Source organism: Narcine bancroftii, chromosome 10, assembly GCF_036971445.1.
Source record: "Narcine bancroftii isolate sNarBan1 chromosome 10, sNarBan1.hap1, whole genome shotgun sequence".
In the NCBI taxonomy this organism is placed as follows: Eukaryota; Metazoa; Chordata; class Chondrichthyes; order Torpediniformes; family Narcinidae; genus Narcine; species Narcine bancroftii.
This window is the reverse complement of record NC_091478.1, coordinates 6,172,973-6,193,790: the sequence shown is the minus strand read 5'-3', so window position 1 is coordinate 6,193,790 and position 20,818 is coordinate 6,172,973. Positions and strand designations below refer to the sequence as shown.

Sequence of the window (20,818 nt, the reverse complement as noted above, 5' to 3'; positions counted from 1 at the left end):
ATTGTTCATTCCTCTGATCAACACAGCACATTTTAAGCTAACTTAATTCCGACACTACTTAGTCAGTCTGTTGTTATGTTCTGATTTGCTCAGTGTTGCAACACTGTGATTGAATGGAATTGCCTATTAATCACATCCAAACTATGAACCTGGATGTTCACGGATGGGCAGAATTGCGACGCATGGCATAAATTGTGCCATTTGGTGTCACAATCTACTTGCAGCCAACTCACGGAAACGTGCCCGGGATATGTCGCAGCGAGGATGATGGCAAACCAGGGACATCAGAAATGGTTCTGTTGATGGCTTAGCCCATTTGCACCAATGAGCCTATTCAGTTGGGCAATATCAGCAATAAACTGAGTCCTGAAATTCTGAGTTCCACTGTTACTGAACTTGACCTCTTATTCATTTTTTGAGTTATGGGGGCTCTGTTGCTCTATTCAGTTTGCAAGATCTGATTTAAGTTACAAATGTTTTTACCATCTATTTAGAAGATGACATTTGTAATTTATAGTACCTAAAATGTTTCAGATTAAACAAACCCTTAATGATAAGTGCAGGTAATTCAGTCTCCTTGACAAAATACAGTCACAGCAACGCAGAATGACAAAGAACTATTTTGATAAATAGACCAAAAACGTGAAATTTTATTTTACTTCAATTAATTATTTTGCACACATAAATTGAAGTACATTCACAGATCAATTCAATTAATTTAATGATCCTGCACTTACCTCAAGAGCTCTGCTGCAGAACCACCACAATGATAACTTATTTTTGATGGTGAAATGTCAGAGCCAATTTTTCTTAAATGTACATAAAAGTCCATTCATATGATTCCAGACTGCAGAGACAAGGCTCCGTGGCTTTTATGACTTCGCAGGCAGGGAGATTCCTTTGAGGACGATAAATTACATCGATACCAATGACCAAACTCTCATCATCATTTTTCAATCTAAGATACTGCAGCAAATAAAACTTGAGGCTGCTATTGTCTTCAATTGGATGAGGATGTTTCAAAAATGTCCATTTCATTGTTCCAGTGGAGTTATGCAAAAACACCAAGATAGGATGGCAAATTGAATTTGTCATTAATAAAGGGTGTCAGTGTGCCATGAAAGAGCCAGTGAAAGCTGTCATTGGAATGCTGGTTGCAATGGAAATGAAAGCATCAAAGCTTACCATCACCTCACACCTAACCCTTGCTTTCCAATCCAACTCCCTCCACCTGATTAATATGCTGCAACTGGTGTTTGCAGGAGCCTCTTATTTCCCACACATGAGCCCTTGCTATCACCTTAACTTAGTATCCATGAATAGTCAAGTCGATAGTGGGAGAACAGTAAGATGATGTTCCATTTCAAACTGACAGTCTCCACTCCAATTTTGCACAAATATCTGAAGCGTTGAAGGGCAAATTCACAAGAATACGGCACCAGATTTTTGATTGCTACATTTTCGTGAGTCAGTTTCATTGAAAAATAAAGTACACGTATAGTTGGCTGTTTACTGTGAGGTATTACGATTTCCTTCTGGTTTCTCTATGCATCTGAAATGCCGGAAGTAAACTGATTGGGTATTTGAGAGAAAATAATTTGAAGGGCTGTGGGGAAACAGCAAGGGATAAAAATTATTCAGTGTAATTTCTCTACTGGGAGCTTGAATTGACTTAATGGATTGATTGACCATATCAATTTTGTGATTCTACTGTTTAATGTAATCTTGGAGCTAGCCCGTTGGTGGGATCCAGAAGCAGTAAAGCAGTGAACTCAAGTGTCACAGCCAGAGTGGAGGAAAAGATAGTGCAGGAAAGTTAAGGTAAGGCATGATGTGAGAACATCCTTGTTCAACTCCAAGTACTTCACCAAAGATCATACATGAACATGGTTTTCTGAACGATCTGGTTTGATACAGTCTTCTTCAGAGCCTTGTTTTCCATTCCTCCTTCTAGGGCCTGAATGCCATAACCTGCTACAAAACCAAGTCCGGTGAAGTAGAAGATGACAAAGCTTCGCTCCCAGATGAAATCAATGGCTTCTATCGCTGATTAAATGATAGTGTAGAATCACCCCTCTTCATCTCCATGTCCCCTGATGATCCCATTCTGTTTGTATTTTCAATATGGCATCTTCCAGTGGCAACTCTTTGCGAGCAGCTCCGATGGGAATAATAAAATATTCCTGTTCAGAACTTCTAAAAATTAAAAAAAATGAGAAACACAAAATAAAACTTACCCGACAACACGTGTGTCCTAACATCACTGGCAGATCTTGGAAATGGCAGAATCGGCGGTCTCCTTTGGGCCGCACGAACTTTAAACAGCTCACGCAAGTACAACAACATCACCGTGGGAGTTTTAAACAGCCAGCAATCGGGCCATTTAAACTTCACGGGAGTCGCAAACACTCAGCACATTTAAACTTCGCAGAGGATTTATAGGGACAGCACACAGACAATTTAAACACCATGGGAACTACCAGCAGTGGACCCATGGGCCAGGTAAAGAAGACCCAACCACATGTACACAGAGGGAAGGGCTACGTCAAGCTGAGACACCGGGACCTGAGGCTTCCGCTCCCTACCATCCTCCTGGCCAATGTACAGTCCTTGGAGAACAAACATGATGAACTCCAAGCCAGATTTCAATATTGGAGAGACCATCAGGGAGTATTGCATGATGTGGTTTACAGAAACATGGTTAAACGCGGATATTCTGGACATGGCACTGCAGCACAAGGGCTGCACCCTCCAATGCACTGACCAAACACCAGCATCTGGGGAGGTGCCATTTGTGTCATTATCAATTCATCGTGGTGCGCAGGTGTGACGGTCATGTTCCAGATCTGCTTTCCCGACCTGGAACATCTGGAGATCTAGTGTCATCCGTTCCACCTTCTGAGGGAGTTCACCGCCATCATCCAGATCATTGTGGGGGACTTCAATCAGGCCAACCTGAAAAGGACTCTGACAAACTATCACTAACTCATCACATGCAAGAGCAGGGGATCCTACACACTGGACCACTGCTACACCACCATGAAAAACATACACCGAGCCAAACTACACTTCAGCAAGTCTGATCACTTGGCTGTACTTCTACTCCTGACATACAGAGACTGAAGATCACAGTAACAATGGAGAATACGGCAAAGGTGTGGATGAGGGAGGCGGGGGAGTGTCTGCAGGACTGCTTTGAATCGGTGGACTGGAACATATTCTAGAACCCAGCCATAGAACTGAATGAATATGCAACAGGTGTCACCCACTTCATCAAGACCTACGTGGATAAGTGTGTGCCCATGCACAAATACCTGGTGCTTCCCATCCAAAAGCCCTGGGTGAATCAACAGAATTTACAACCAGATGAGGATGAGAACAAGGGCGATTAAGGATGGAGATTTGGATCTTTACAAGAAGTCCAGGCACTACCTGCGGAAGGCCATCTCTGAATCAAAATGCCAATTCCAGAGGAAGTTAGAAATGGAGAAAGATACACGCCAGCTATGGCAGGGAGTGCAGTCCATTACAGCCTACAAAGTGAGGGCAAACACTACAGATGGCTATGATGCTTCACTACCTGAATGAGCTGAATACTTCTATGCCTATTTTGAGAAGAAAAACGAAAGAGTCTACTAGAATCCCTGAAAAAGCTGAGGACCCTATGATATCTGTCTCTGAGGCCAACGTCAGAACATCATTCAAGAGGGTTTACCTGGAATGGTACTGAAAATCTGCGCCAACCTCTCATTGTGTCAATCAGAGGTTCCCACCTCTTGAAAAAGCGTCAATCATCCCACCGCCCAAGATGTGTAGTGTGAGCAGCCTCAACCATTACAGCCCAGTAGCACTAACTTCCACTGTGATAAAATGCTTTGAGAGATTGGTCATGGCCAGAATTAATGTTGCAAGATGGTTATAGTATGAATGTTTGCTCTAAGATGCTGCCACAAAACACCAAATTTCATGACTTGTTCTGATTCTGATCTGAGGATGACATGTGCTGTCTTCAGTAGAGGTAAGCATCTGACCCAGACGGAATACCTGGCTAAGTATTAAAAATCTGTGCTTACCAACTTACCTATGTTTCACCAATATCGTCAATATCTCACTCCAGAAGGGTGAGATACCCATTTGCTTCAAACAGGCACCAATCAAGAAGAGTGTAGTAACCTTTCTTAATGACTATTGACCACAAGTACTTACATCAACAGTAATGAACGCTGTAATGAAGCATATCAGCCCCACTCTGAGTGGTGACATGGATCCATTCCAGTTCACCTATCAGATCTATGACAGATGCCACCTCCCTGATTCTACACAAAGGCTTGGAACATCTGGGCAGTAAAAGTGCATTCATCGGGATGCTCTTTATCGACTACATTTTAACACCATTATCCCCTCAAAACTGATCAGCAAACTCCAAGATGTGGGAGTCAACACCCCACTGTGTAATTGGATCATGGATTTCCTCGCCTCCAGACCACAATCAGCAAGGATTGGTAAGAATTTCTCCTCCACAATCTCCATCAGTACTGGAGCACCACAGGGCTGTGTTCTTATCCCCCTGCTTTACATCTGCGACTGTGTGGCTCAGTACGACAACAACACCATCTACAAATTTGCCAATGACACCACAGCAGTGGGTTGTATAAAGAAAGGTGATGAGTCAGCACACAGGAGGGAGAGTAAAAACTTGGCTGAACGATGCACCAAGAGCTGATTGTTGACCAGGAGAGGAAAGTCAGAGGTATATAAAAAAAAACAATGATCATTGGGGGATCAGAGGTGGAGAGGGTGAGCAAATTTACGTTCATGAAAGTCACTATCTTGGAGAATCTTTCCTGAACCCAACGCACCAATGGTATCGTGAAGAAAGCATGTCAACTGAGGATTGGTATGACATCAGAAACCCTGGGAAATTTCTGCAGAGATGTGGTGGAAAGTATGCTGACCGGATGCATCACAGTGTGGTATGGGGGTTCAAAGACCCACACCACCCAGGACACTCTCTTTTCTCACTGCTGCCATTGGGAAAGAGGTATCGGTGCCACAAGACTCGTGCCACCAGCTTCAGGAACAGCTGCTCCCCCTCCACCATCAGACTCTTCAATGACAAACTCATTTAAGGAATCTTACTTGTGCACTTTACTGATTTTTTAAATTCTTAACTGTATTGCACAGTCAGGTGGTTTACATTTGTTATCTGTTTACAGTTCTTTATTTGATTACATGTATACGCTGTGTACAATGTTTTATTTGCATTACCAATAAGCCTTGCCCGCAGGAAAAGAATCGCAGGGTTGAATGTGATGTCATGTATGCACTTTGACAATAAATCTGAAATCCGAAATCTCAGCAGCTCAACCTGCTTCTGCGCCCTTTGTTCATTTGCCCAGATGGAAAATTTAGAAGGGAAGCAGAGGCAATTTACCACGATGTTGACTAGATTAGAGAAAAGGTCTCACAAAGGAAAGTTGAGTGAGGTAGGGCTTTTCTCTTTGGAGGGACAGTGACATAATTGAGATGATTTAGATTATGAGAGGCATTGGAAGAGTGAACAGTGAGAACCTATTTCCTAAGGATCAATACCAGAGGATATCAGTTTCAGGTGAATGGAGGAAAGTTCAGGGGAGATATCAGTGGTTTCTTTTCATGCAGAGAGTGGTAGGTGCCCGGAATGCATCACTGAGGGTGATAGTAGTGCCTGGTACAACCGGGACATTTAAAAGATTCTTAGATATGCACATGGATGTAATAAAAGTGGAAGGTTTTGGATTGTGAAGATGGGAATGGTTAGATTGATGGGAAACAGGTTTATGAAGGTCAGCACAACTTCTTGGGCTGAAGGGCCCAGACTGTTTCGTGCTCTTCTATGTTGTATGATATGCTCGATTTAAACTTGCCATCTACAAATGGATTATACAGTAGCTTGGAAGCCAAGACAAAACTGTTTTGCGCTTGACAAATCATTTTTGCTTAATCAACAGTCAATGAGATCAAACAGCAACCAACATGTAATTCCTGCCACACATACTATCCTATTGCCTAATGGACTGTCAGGATTGGCTGGAGGGTTGAGCTCCAGTGTGGCAGCACCAATAATAACACCGGCTTCTCAGCACACTTGCACAAGGTGGAGGGGCAATGCGCACTAACCATTTTCCTTTAATTACTGCAATTTCTACTCATGAAATGAGTACATTGAAACCATAACCGCACGCTCAACTACAAAACAATGGCGAGCTGAATTTTGTATCTCGTCAGGGGAGAGATCCCTTTGGGAGTGGACCACAGAGGGTGGGGAAAGGAAACATCAGGTACCTTGTTTTTCATTCTTTTTGCCTTTGTCCCACACACAATTTATAGGAAACACTTGTGATGGAAAATAAAACATAGACATCATAACCATACTATTCCCTACACTTTTACGCTTTGTTTTCATTTGAAGTCATTGGCGACGCTTCAGTCACACTGTTCCTATTGACCTGATTGACATTTTCAAGCCAGGAGCAACGAAAAATATGATTCACATTCTTCCTTTACAACATTGCATGTACGGCCACCGTAAACTGAAACAAAAAAATCTAGAGGGTGTCACCTTTTGTATTTTAATTCTGTAACATCCTTTCAAGCTAATTACATTATATTTGTTAATGGAACATTGCTGTGGCTGTGATCTTATCTTTTGCTACACTCCAAACATAAATAGGTCCAAAATATACCCACACTATTTATTATTATTATTCAGATTATATTTGCGGTTGTTTTTTTCCTGAAATAGATTTAATTTTAAGCTTCATGAAAATATTGCTGGGTACAGTTAGTAAGATACACGAATTATGTCAATAACCAAGCCTCAAGTGCTGAATGCTACCAACTGTTATGTAGTCATAAAGACATAGAGTCTTACAGCACAGAAACTGTCCATGCGGCCCATCATATCCATTCTAACTATCAAGTGCCTTTGAATACTAAACTCGTTAACTAGCACTTAGTTCACATCCTTCTATTCCTTGGCAATTCAAGAGGTGAATGATCCAGTGATCATTGAGAGATCAGAGGTGGAGAGGGTGAGCAAATTTAAGTTCCCGGGAGTCATTATTTCAAAGGACCTTTCCTGGATGCAATGCACAAATGGCATCGTGAAGAAAGCACATCAGTACTTCTGCTTTTTCAGAGGTTTGTGAAGGTTTAGCATGACATCAAAAACCTTGGCAAACTTCTAAAGATGTGTGTGGGGGTAACCAATACCTCTGAGCAGAAAGCCCTGAAAAAGGTAGTGGACACAACCCAGTACATCACAGGAAAAACTCTCCCCACCATCAAGAAAATCTACATGGGACACTGCCATTGGAAGGCAGCAGCAATAATCAAGGGTCCACCCCACCCAGGCCATACTCTGTTCTTGCTGCTGCCATCAGGGCCACAAGACTCGCACCATCAGGTTCAGGAACAGTTGCTACCCCTCCACCATCAGACTCCTCAACAAACTCAGAGACCTATTTAAGGACTCTTATTCTTTACATTATTTATTATTGAATATTTATTTTCTATATTGCACAGTTAATTTGTACTCTTTCTTTGTTTACAGTTCTCTCCTCTGTATATGTACAGTATCTTTTCTTGAGTAGTTTCATTACACTACCAATAAGTGGTATGACAGAGTATATAGATATGTTTTTGGGAGATAAATTGGGAAGGGATCTTATTTGAAATACTGGAACTCTGCTAATGCTAGACAACCTTAGCAAGAGCTTTGGAGAGTGCCCAAGAGACTTCACTCATGGATTGTTGTTTACAAAAAGGCAACAGATGAAAGAGCTGGTCGGAGCCACCTTCTTTCAGGAAGGGAACTTGCTGTTCTAAGAGGGTCATATGGTTTTGCAAGCAGAGAGAGTCAAACTGGCTTTTCTCTCAGGGAGGGAGACACACACACAGAGATCACTTCTACAGTGTTACAGCCAGCAACAGCAGCGGGGACTGGAACAGGACAAGCTGGCAAGCTTGTGGAAAACCCCATTTGGAATATGGGATGTGAGTTCTTGGTTCAGCCTGGATAAAAGGCCTTGTGGGTCATGCAAGAGGAGGGGACTGGCTGTCTAATGTTTCACTTGGAATAAGAGAAAAAAGAAGGAACTCTGTGGTGACCCGAAAGGAAGAGGTTATCATCTGGAGAACCTTGATGGGGCAAGTTTCTTTGGCGAGACACTGGAGTGGCAGATGGACATAAATGTACAACAAATCTCTCTCTGAAAATCGACAAGAACCTTGCTGAGCAGTAACCATTTACAGTAACAATTTAACTTTATAAATGTTAAATTCTGTGCACAGTATAAGAATTGCCTGCAACCAGTGAACTTGGAGGAATGAGAAGTGAGACTGGATTTTGAATCAAATAATTTTTCTGAACTTACACACACACATTACATGCACGTGCGCTAAGAATTAGAAGGGAGTGAGGTTAGTTAAGTCAATTAGCATAGTAATAGTGATTCTGTTTTCATGTTTAAAGATAATTAAAAGCAACTTTTGTTTAAGTAACCATTTATCTTGGTGAATATCTATTGCTGCTGGGTTTTGGAGTCCTCTGGGCTCATAACAGTGTTAATTCTGCCTGGCCTTTAGGAAATAAAAAGAATCTCAGGGTGGTATGTGATAACATGTATGCACCCTGACAATACATTTGAAATCTGAAAATTTTTGGTTCCCTAATTTAAGGAGGCAGTTCAGAGAAAATTCACTAGAATGTCTCAATGTGTGGAGGGATCATCCTTCAAGGAAAGTTTGAACAGAATGGAGCTGTACTTATTAGGATTTAATCTTAACCTGCCTCATTCAGCACGCATTATAAAATAATTATATTTTCTTTTTTTCTCTCAATGAAATATATACATTGCAATGCCAACATGAACTGAAGTAATCATTTATTTCTTCATGTAAAGAAAAATAATTTTCAGTTTGGGTTCCTTTGTGAAACTGGGTGTTTTGAACTTACCGTATATATAGGTTCACCAGGGTCACACGAGAGACAGATTTAACGTAGTTCCCAGTGGCACTCTATCTAATTGGTGGCTTTGCATTGGTGGGAATTTAAAATCCCAAGGTAACAATGACTTTTCTTCTCTTTTGGTTCACCATTAACTCAGCATTGATCACAAGACACTTCACGGCAATGTTGTTAGACAGAACTTGATACCAAGCGAAACAAAGATTTTGAGTCTATATCCAAATGCTTGATCAAAGAAGTGGATTTTAATGGGCAACTTAGAGCAGGTAAGAGATGTAGAGACACAGAGGTTTAGGGAAGGAAGGGACAAAAGAAGGGCAAGCACATTAAATGACTGGGGCAGAATGGTTGGCATAGCAGTTAGCGCAACACCTTTACTAGCACCAGTGATCAGAACCGGATTTCAAATCCCAAGCTGTTTGTGTACTTTCTCCCCGGTCTGCATGGGTTTTCCCTGGGGGCTTCAGCTTCCTCCCACCCTTCTAAGCACACCTGGGCTGTAGTTTACTTGGGTAGAAATTGAGCGGCATGGACTCATCGGCCGAAATAGCCTGTTACCGTGCTGTATGCCTAAATTTAAATTTAAAATATAAAAATTTAAGATACCTCTGAGAAGCTTACAGAGAGAGGTATGGAAACGTGAGACCTTGATGGCATTTTAACCTCAAAAGTTTGTTTTATCAAGTGAAGACTGAATAAGACGTACAAGTTGGGACAAAAGTGGCAGAGTTTAAGATAATCTCAAATTTGTAAAGGATAGAATCAGAAAGCCCTGGCTGGGAGAGCATTGGTATGGTCTTAGAAGAGGGTTTTACTCACAATACTAGGTGGGCAATGTCACAAAGGTGTAAAAAAAGCATTCTTGATAGTGACATGAAAGAAAAATCAAAGCTTATTTCATGGGCAAATACAGCGCAAAAGTTGCAAACATTCTAGTTACTTCCAAGCGGGGCAATTGAACTGGTGAATATCCAAATTACTCTCAGGAGATCATCAGTTCATTTAAATATTTTAATGATGACCACATATTTTAACCTCTCTTTCTGCTTTAGTTTAACTTGCAAGAAATAACCTTTCAGATTGATAACGTAATATTCATAACATTATGGCTTTCAGTAGGTTCAGAATGCCACCTGAATTTCTTTGTGAAAGTCCGGCATCAGTAAATATTCTGAATACAAATCAATCATATTATTTAATTGAAAACAAAAATGTCATTTCCTTTTAACCCATACAATGAAACATTATATACATGTACTCACCAAAAAAAATGATTTCTTGTTGTATTTTCAGGTTGGGCTATTATGAATGCATAGATCAGATACTCCGTTTTCAGATGGGAGTCACAACATTCAAATTAACACCTGTGGGCCTCTAGAGGACCCTGTGATCAATAGGCAGAGACTGCTGTAAGCCAGAGGGCCTTAAAGGGAATACTGCAAGCTACTCGACATCCAGTTATGTGTTCTTCTTAATCTTCTCATCCACTACAAGCCCAACCATATCTCTCTTGTGTAATTGCCTCTGACTTCAGTTGACTCTCAGTTCACCTCAGTTGATTTTAGATGACCATTCTGATAGTTAAGCTCCCAATGAGGACTGACAGCGCCATCACAGTTTACCAATGGAATGTTAGTGTGGTATTACGTGCTCCCATTTTCATTTCCATGTGAGTGGGACTGTCACTTTAAGAGTTAATGCATCAAGCTGCAAGTGGAAATGACTGTGGCTGACAGCAGACTGGGACAATGTGCACTCATTTCACGAGCTTCATTTCCTCTATGCGAAGAAAAGGGGAATTTTGACTACTACTTGTCTGAAAGGACATTTCTCTGGAAGCAACTTGACAAGGATTTCATGAGTTCAGAATGGTCTGTCTCCCAGTCTCTCCCACCTACTTCATGATTAAAACTGGATTTCTGAGGCTGAAATTTGAATTGATGTTCTAGAATTGGGCCTCAGCTACAATAGTTTGGGATATGTACCCCACCCCACACACATATATTCATGCATAGTTGGGGGTTAAGTTTAGATAAGTTATAAATTTCAGTAATTAATAATAAAGATATTATTTTAAATATAACATTGTCTAGATGATTTTCTATTGCTGCTGTCTGAGATGTAACAGTGGTCTTTCATCAAGGAGAAAGCACGCAAATTGCATCACTTACTGCACATGTTAAATTCGCCCAGTGTGAAAGTCAACCAAGGGAGATTCAATGCCATGTGGATTTTGGGAAAAGCTGAGATGGGTGACCTGTGATAGCAATGCTCTGCAGGACTTAGTTCATTCCCAACTTTAAAGTTACATGTTCTGCCCATTCAATATAAAGTACTCTCTATTTTTTGACCAGAAGGATATCTATCAAGTTGTAGTTTGATTTGAACATCATATTTGGGACAGAAACACCCTAGCTGTATTTTCCTATGTCCTCTGCTCTACCTTGATATCTAAGTAACTATATTGCTTTACATGGCAAGTTAACATCTGTCATGTTAATTGGAGCATAGGAGCATCCCAACTGTACCGTGGAGAAACTAGACACCAGTTAATTGACGCAAGAACTTCATCATTGGTGAGGTGAATGATTATAAGACGAGCAGCTTACAAAGGCATTTTTCCTTCTGAATATGGAATTGTCGATGAATAGCTCTGATGAAGCATCACTCACCTGAAAGGTTTAATCCATTTCTCTCGAAAGCAGTGCCTCCCGATATGCTGAAAATAGCAGTACCATTTTTTTCTTTGTTTTCAGATTTCCATCATCTGGGGTACTTGACCTTGGAGATCACCGACTGGATTCCAAGATCCATGCAATCTGAAGGCAGGAGAGAAGATGGCAGGGAGATGAATCCCAAGCTAATCCCTGAGGACCTGAATATAATGGTTCAAAAAGTTCAGTAAACTGACAGACAAGGTGAAATTTTGAGATTGCATCTTGAAATGCAGCACTCGCCTAAATACTGCTTATTTCACTACACCCCAATGTACCACACTCACCTTCTAGCTGAAACACTGCCAGCACTTGGAAATCTAGCTTGGAACTCCTTCTACTCTCTTGATAAGGGGCCTTATACTTTCTACCAGGTGTGAAGAAGGGGAATTAAACCATTGTGTACATTAATGAACATTATTCTGCAAGAAGTAAGAATTGGTGAAGTAATTCATTCCTGTCAGCACATTTGGTTCAGGGAAGGAAGAAGAAAATGATTGTTTGATAAGAATTTATTGTCATGCATTTTCCTACAATGTACAGATGCAACAAAGCTGCAGCTGAACAGGAAATAATGTGCACCAACTACAAAATCTATAAATTAATTCACCTCAAAATGCTAAGACAAAAATAGAAAATAAATATAAAAGTATAGATAGATAAATATTCACAGTGAATGCATGTAATAATGCAGACTGATTTTTTTTTATATTCTTGGGAGTAGTTTCTAGTTAAGTTTGGCAGTATGAGGAGTTTAAAGAGCTTGAACCTAGAGGGTTCTATCCCTTCTGCCTGAAGATAGCATTAGGATGATTTTTCCAGGGAGATGCAGATCCTTCACGATGTTGGTTGCCCTCTTGAGGCGGCATCTCACGTAAATGCTTTCAGTGGATGCAAAGTCAGTGCCCATGATAGACTTAGCTGGATTTGCAGCTTTCTGCAACTTTTTCTGCATTCTTACTAAACCAGGCTGTGATGCAACCAAGTCAGGATGCTTTTCCAGTACATCTGTAGAAGTTCAATAATGTATTCAACAATATGCCAAATCTCCTGAGACCACTCAGAAAGTAGAGGCATTGTGGTACCTCCTCACAGCATTACACTTACATTAGCATTACAATGACATGAGTAAGATAATAAAAGGATAGGAATTGGTGGGTAGCCAATCAATAAGTATACTCACCGCTGGGTAACAGACATTACCCTTGAACTAAGGGAATGTCGATTGCTGAGTCAACATGAGTGCATGGAAACTTTGTGCTAGCATTTCCAAAACTTTGAAGGAAGTGTTAGAGACAGTGAAGCACGTGATCCTAAGTAAGCTGAGAAGCCAATCAAATATATTTGCTTAATACTCATCAGATAGAATTGTACACGCAGGACTGGATAGTGCAAGGAAGTGGAAGTCTGCAGAATCCCTTTTAACGGACCAGGTAGATTTGGATTAGCAGAAAAATCTGAAACATGAACGTGTTAGTATTTAGAAATGACCTAAAGCTCAATTTATCCAATCCTGTGGTGAATTTCCTGAAACAATGCAAATTACTCCATACATCTATTCATCTAACTCTGTTATTCCCCACAATCCATCCAAATACTCTCACTTCTACCGGTAAACACAATTAAATGGGCTCTGATTCATTCCAGGATAAATTACACCTAAAGTTCTTCTCCCATTCCATCACTACCTTTGGCTCTTAATATATTAAGTATATTGCAGCACTCTCGAGTCAACAGCTGTTTATTTTTCTGAGAATATACTCATAAATCGTACTGAGATATGGATAGTCTCATGTTCAGAAGTACAATTTAACACACATTTAAAGAAAACTGTGGCTTCCTAATAGGAATCCATTGTAGGTATGCACCAAGTTGAGTCTCGCTGTATTTTCATCTGAAAGTTTATTTCTAATAAGCATTAATAACTGAAAGTTACAATATTAATATTTTATTATGGGCAAAAGGTAATGTTGTCTACAATTCTAAAGCCTTGAGAATACCAGTATCAAAACAGAGGTTGGAGCCTATAAATATAAAGTATGTGAATATCTCACTTCCCATGCACCAAAAGAAAATGACGTGATGTAACTGTTCTTACAACCAAAACAAAGCAACAATGCTTATGAACTCAAACAATGGAACCTTGAACATTTTTAGCAAATGCATGAAAACTAGAAAGGAAACAGACCTAAATGTTTTGTAGCCATTGAAGGTTGCTGTGGAACAGAGAGTTTTCAGCAGAATGGATTTGTCCAAGTTGCTTTGCCTAGAGCACAGAATATTATATCTTGTTTTATATCTCTCAACCACCTAGAAATGTAACATTTCTGGAATAGAATCACATTGTAAATCCAAATTATAGATTTGAAGAATAATTTTTAATGGGTAAAATTGCAACTTGTGCATATGAATAATGTATCTCAATTTTATCAGTTCCAAAGCCATGTGACGTACTACATCTAGTGGGCCCATGCAAACTCGCTTTTCTGCTCTTGTGAAAATTTTGAAAAGAGTAGTTTTTACTAGGTTATATGGAAAATATTGAATCAACAGCCATGCAAGGTTAACCACAATTATTTGGTCCCTTTTACATTTTCCTTTTTGAAAGGATATATTAAAACAATGGGTCTTATTGTTCAAAACCCTTCTCTTCTATTATTAGCCTGAAATGTTAATTTCTTTTTCACAATTAATAAAATTATGCCTATGCATTTTGTAAAATGACCTTTCTATCATATCTGCAAATAAAATTAAAAAGACATTTATTATGTTACATTTTCCATCTAAACTTGCCAGCTAAAATTAAATCAAATCAGTGCCGTGTGGTATATAAAAATCCCAGTATGAAACATGGAATGTAAACATTATAACAGATGTAATCACAGCATAATATTTAGTGACAAGAATTCACAGCTATAAGCTTTGTGCTAATATGAATGAATAAAATGGTTCCAGACCAAAATGGTTTCACATTTTCCATTTCTATTCACTTAATAGAAACACTAAATTATCAAATCTGTTGGGGAATTGATTGCATTAATTTAAGCATATCCCCACCTTTTAACAAAACTATATTTGACAGCAAGTAACTTTCATTGTTCTGACTTTGAAGTGCTTTTCTGCTTTAATGCATTTATCTGGATCACTCTCTTAACGATAAAGAAATACTTGCAGGTATATTTTTTCTAATTTAAAATTATGTCAAGCTTAATGAAGCCCATATAGTCATATTATTAGAACAGACATTCTGTTTGGTTTTCTGGACTTAATTGGAACCAAAATCTTTTCAAAGTGATTGTGAAAAATTATAACCTGAGGTAGTAAAAGGACTGTAGCCAGCTTTGTTCAGAAGTATAACTAATAATGTCTGTCCTTTTCCAGTTATAATTATGGCCTGAGTTACTCTATAATAATCTTGAAGTAATATTAAACCTTTCACCTTTGAATGGAGGTCTTATCTTTGAGCAATTAGATTGCTTCAGTTAATATTTACTTGGTTCTGCTTTTATTCTGAAGGAAAGACAAATCAACTGAAAGTGAGGTTCTGGCTCGAATCTAAACTTGCTGGACTTGAAATTTAAGTAACAGGTCTGACCTATTTCTGCTTTGTTTCTGTGGTTTAACTTCACAGCAACTCTTTCAGGATGCATCTCAGAACAATTAATGAAAACAAAATATCGAAATATGTCCAAAACAAGTCCTGGGGAAAGGAATACTGCAATTTTAAGGTTATCAGAGATAAGCTTTAAAATTAAATAGAATCCCAGTAAAAACAGCTTAAAAATCAATGCAACACTCAAACAATTACAGAATTGTTAGGATGGATGACTTAGTGCAACGAAAGCAACAGTGACGACAGAAATTAATTGACATGAGAACAATATACAGTTCAACTTAAACGATGAAATCTTGCATTAATGGGCCACTGCTTGTAGGAGCAAATGTCATTCATATTTTAGCCAATGTATTCCACTAATTAGAGCAGCTTTCTGCACTGGAATTAAATTCATGAACCTGATCACTCACCTTTAGAGGGGGGGGGGGGGAATCATTTGAATTCAAAAGAAAAGTGCTTATGACAGATAAAAACTTTATACTTGGTCCTTTATAATGAGATAAAATCCACCCTTCTCCGGATTTCACAGTCATAATTGCTGATTATGTTGTTAGGCAGCCGAGTTCTCCTCCCTATCATTATTATTTAGTCTGGCACATGAGGGTGCTTCAAAGGCTGACTTGAGTGGTCTGAGTCTCATTTAACACACACTTAAACCCCAGGTATGAACCTAGGTAAACACTGTATTGTTTTCATTAATTATCCCTAGGGCTATCTGGTCATCTTTTGTTGCAGCTGACCCGTATAATAATAAAGCTTTGGGGCATATTGTATTTCTTTGACAGATTAATTAGAAATTCAGCTGTAGAGGTACAAAGAAACTCGGTCATGAATATTTAAATAGACTGACACAAAAAATCATGAAAGCCTGCTGAACTACATGACAGACAGGGGATATTAGGCAAGTGATTCTAATCAATAATCTCTTGATCTCTTACATATTAATACACTGCCTGCTGTTATTAAGCTCCATAATAAGGGAGGGTAGAGAAAGTTAGTGTAGCTCTGCTGTAGGCCTCCAAGGCCCCTGGTGTATACACTAACTGACTGAGAAAATGCACAGAGGAACCAAACCTCAGCCTCTTCAATCTAATCCAATCTTAGGAATGGCAGCTCTGAGCATCACCAACTGGATAATTATTGGCCCTGACAAGGTGAAGGCGTTTGCAGGCAAATGAGATGGGAAGTAGGATAAGTCCCTAGACCACCCAGCACAGGGCAAGCTTAAAACCAAGCACACGATGCTGTTCAGACTTGTATATGTGAACATGGGAAAGGTGGGAATCACACTAGTTTTTCAAGATGTTAAGGGGGTCACTCACAGGCAAATACTCTAAGCTTGTGGATACGGCTGACTGGAACGGCATGTTAACTGGACCCTACCCACACGCCTTTGATACTCTCCCACAGCTGCAATAAAGCTGTGCTCAATTAAGAGGAGCAAAAGCTATTTTGAAAATGCTTTACAATTGCCAAACTGAATTAATTGGAATTAAAACAAAACTCTAATCAGATACCGTGCAATGCAAATAGAAAACAAAACAAGGTCAGTAGACCAGTCTGATAGAGAAAACAAACTCTTGAGTGATCTGGCAGTTTGCCACTGACACTTATACACTCCCAGCGCACAAAAATGAGAAGTTACAATGCATTCATCAAAATTTGAGGCAACACATATAACATTTAATTTTAATTCATGAACTTTGTTTAAGGACAATGTGTCACAAAATAAACAAATGACATATTTGTTGTTCTTATATTTATTTGAAAATGCCACATTTATAATATTTAACCATAACGGTGAAGGAAATTCTAATGCGTTTCAGTTATGTGCTGGGGCTGTTTCAGAGAGTGAGATCTACTGCGCTGCTGTGCATTAGGTATGGACACTAGGATTAGTTTCTGCAGATAAAATGCATTCCCACTGACTAAATTGCTGACAAGGATTTCTGATGTGCCACAACAAAGTGCCTGTGAAAACTTTCCTTCAGTTGTGCTTGGCAACTGGCAACAATCAGGAAGTCGCCCGAGTTTGAGGTTTCATCTGGGAATGGGGAACAAATGGTGAAAGGTTGCAGCAAAAAGCAAGTTATGCATAGAATTACACTCCTGTTCCTGGATTTGATGTAATGGAGAGATTTTAGAAGCACCTCTGACCATCCAGGGAAATCCAGCCGACAATGCAATGTGGCAATGCAGAACTGAAAGATATTCTGAGATGCCAAAACCTGAAGGACGTGCAATGGTCTGGATGTAGTTGCACTTACAGACATGATTAGATCTTCCTCCTACAATGGGCTGGTAAAATAAATTTACCATGAGAAAGTGTTTTTAATGAGAAGCTAGGTAGGTAAGAGAGAGAAAGGGATGGGGAATATTGACAAGGAAGGCTCAGCTGGTGTAATGGGTTTAGGATAAAGGCTAGGAGATTCAGATGCAATTTATGGAAGAGATATTTTTAGTCAGGGGGCTGGTTGAAATTTGGACTGCACAGCATAATGAGTGGAGCAGGTACAGGGACCTCCTAATGCACCATATGAGTGCAAGAAAAGGAAACAAGGTGACCTTAAAGATTAGAAAACAAACAAATGTATAGACTTAGAACATAGAATTTGATTTGAATGTTATCCTCATTCGGAGGGTCTTTTGGATGCATTACAAGCTTAACAGAATATCTCATAACATGCAAGTTACAGCATGAAAGTAGAGTACAAATCAGGTGATCCTATGATCTTATTACTAACTGAAAACTTTGCTATGATGAGGTGAACCTCGAAGTGATAAACAGTTGATTAATTCAAAGTGCTGTACTACATAGCAACGAGCAATATTTGTGGAAAGAAAATGTCTTTAATAGATTGTAGAACATTGTTCATGATTAATTTCTTGGCAGTAAGCTGAAACGTTGGTTGAATACACCTTCCCATAAAACACTGTGGAAAATATACCAGTAGAAACTGCTCAGGAGACAGCTCATATCTGGAAATAATTATAACCATCTGAACACAGCAAAATTCCATATTACCTTTGTGGATGTTTTAAGCATTTGGGAAATAATATTTGTAAGGTTACATTTGAACCTTAGTGACATAAATATTTTGTCACTGGATTCTTAAATAAGAGAAATATTTTTTGGCAAAACTACCTAAAAGTAGGCTGGAACTTGTTAAGGCAACATCGATAAAATGATTGAGTAAATGGATTCACTCTGAATCTTTATTTCCCTTGATGAGGGCTCAAATATTTAGGATGCTACAAAATTCTGCCAGAAATTCCTGGATCCACTTTTCTGAACATAGGTCAACAATAGGAAATGCCAGTGAGTGCTGCAATCTTGAGCAGGAAATATGGTGTTGAAAGGAAAAGGAGGGATACTTTCAAATTTATGAGATATTTCTTAAATGTATAACAAATGTTAGCCACTCACTCATACCGAAAATGTAATATACTATCAATATATTACTCTGACATCCTCCTATATCTTTTGAAGAAACCTTTACAAGAAAAGTCCCATCAAGGGCCTATTCTATTGCAGACCATGGCAATGCTGGAATAATTGAAAAAAAGCACAAGTCAAATCCAAATGTTTTTCTGGGTTTTATCCCATCCATCCAATGGCTACAAGTGGTATATGCCTTCAGGCATGGAGTACAATCTTTCCATAGTCTCCAAAGCACAAAAGTAGCTGAAGAAGAGGGCCAGACACTCTGGCTGGTCATAACTTCAAATGCTCATTGTCCGCACTGGTCAGTGAGCACCTTTTGTCAACCCAGGAGCATTCCAATACATTTGCACCCAAAGATCAGAGGAGAGGGACTGAAGTACAACTAGAATTAGATGAGCTGTTTTCTCATAGAGTGGCAAAGGAGCTGTAGCCTTTCATGTTCTGTATTCACAGAGAGCTTGGATCTCTTTAGTACACTGAAACTGCTGGTGGCCTGCAATTCCCTGGGCCTATGTGAAAATGTATTGGACCAGATAAGAGTGGGAGAATGAGCACACTGCATGAATGGATGTATTTTTATGGTTGACCAGGCACTCCCCAGATTGTGGTTGGGAAACTCCTGGGTCCCTGAAAATCAAGATGCTCAGTTGTACTCGGTGCACCAGAGCATTTGAACCATTTAAGGCTCAGGTATCTTCAGCAGATAATTCCAAACAATAGATGTTGGGGGTGGAGCACGAGAGGCCTGAAGTGGTAAATTTTGAATGATTGTTGTGAAGGAGCGAGAGAATTCGTCTAGACTCCATCAGTGTGTTGCTGCTGCTTGGGGCTCTCTCTAATTAGTCTTTTTCCCAATCTCAAACAGATGGACTGATTTTTTTTCTCCCAGATGGATTGGTCGTTAAACCACCTGATGTTGCTTCAGTCAGAGCTGCACCAATTCTGGGTGTGTGGTTCACTACATGTATAGTATTTTGAGGCCTGGCCCTTTAAGCAGAACGGAGTCTCCCATGTGAAGAATTGAAGAAATGGGCTTCCCAAGAGTTTAACTCCGTATTTGAGTCCAAGATTGAACAGATGATATAACTCTTTTCATAAACTGGCAGGATACAAGTGGAAAATCAGAAAAATAAATTCAAGCACCAAATGCATTTGACCATGCAGAAGTTCCCTGAATTGCTTTTAGGTGACATCATGCTCTTAAAAAAATTAAAATTCTCCAATTTAAAATCTTAACAATTCACAGCTGTTTATTCAAATGTACTGTGCCATTTAGAAGATACAGTAAATAACTGGAATATCACTGTCTCTCAGATTTTACTGCAACAGTCCATGCTAATAAAGTAGAAGGCAATATATAACTAAGTCACCTTAACTTTAGCACACGGGAAATATTTCCTCAGCTTTTATCTGAATGACTTTTTCTCGTGTGTCCACATAGAGTGCATAAGATTAAGCAATGTAATGCTATCCTATATAAAATTTATCTGGCTTTAAATAGTTAAAATCGTTCTTAACTGCAGCAACACAGTGACACTTGTAATGAATTTCACTTCAACTCATTGCACAAAAAGCACCAGTTCCATTCAAAAAATGAAAACCTTTTAGTCAAGGAAAGTAATTCTCTAGCCTTTTAATATTCAACATCAGTTTACCTGCAAATAAATTATTTTCCTTCCAAATGTATGCTTTACAGTGGTATTATCTGGATATTTTTGGTGTGGAGAATCTATGTAGCAGTGGAGTGAAATTCCAAACCATTTTGTATATTTACGCAAGGCAATCATTATGAAATACTGTTGCACCAGAAAAAAAACAGACTGCCACTCACATTAAAACATAATATTAAGTTCAATTTACAGTTTAACAAGCTTAGTGTATGATAAGATTGCATCTTATCATTTCTCTGGGAGGTATTTACATTTATCCTGAGCGAGTCTGCAGTCTCCGCCTTTTGATCTGGAATTATACATAATTGTTTCTCCCATTAGATTGTACTGAGCATACACTCAAATGAGAAAGCATCAGGGGGT

General features: G+C 39.3%; 2 long non-coding RNA genes across 2 annotated transcripts in view; one reads left to right on the top strand and one right to left on the bottom strand.

The window, feature by feature from the left end:
* LOC138743874 (uncharacterized) overlaps positions 1-20,818 on the top strand; it is a 205,200-nt gene that overhangs the window by 181,868 nt on the left and 2,514 nt on the right. Inside the window, exon 3 of the long non-coding RNA XR_011345086.1 lies at positions 11,767-11,928. This is a non-coding gene — a long non-coding RNA (uncharacterized lncRNA). The remainder of the gene's footprint in view (positions 1-11,766; positions 11,929-20,818) is intronic.
* Positions 11,705-20,818, bottom strand: part of LOC138743875 (uncharacterized) — a 23,642-nt gene continuing 14,528 nt past the window's right edge. The window contains exon 3 of the long non-coding RNA XR_011345087.1: positions 11,705-11,829. This is a non-coding gene — a long non-coding RNA (uncharacterized lncRNA). The remainder of the gene's footprint in view (positions 11,830-20,818) is intronic.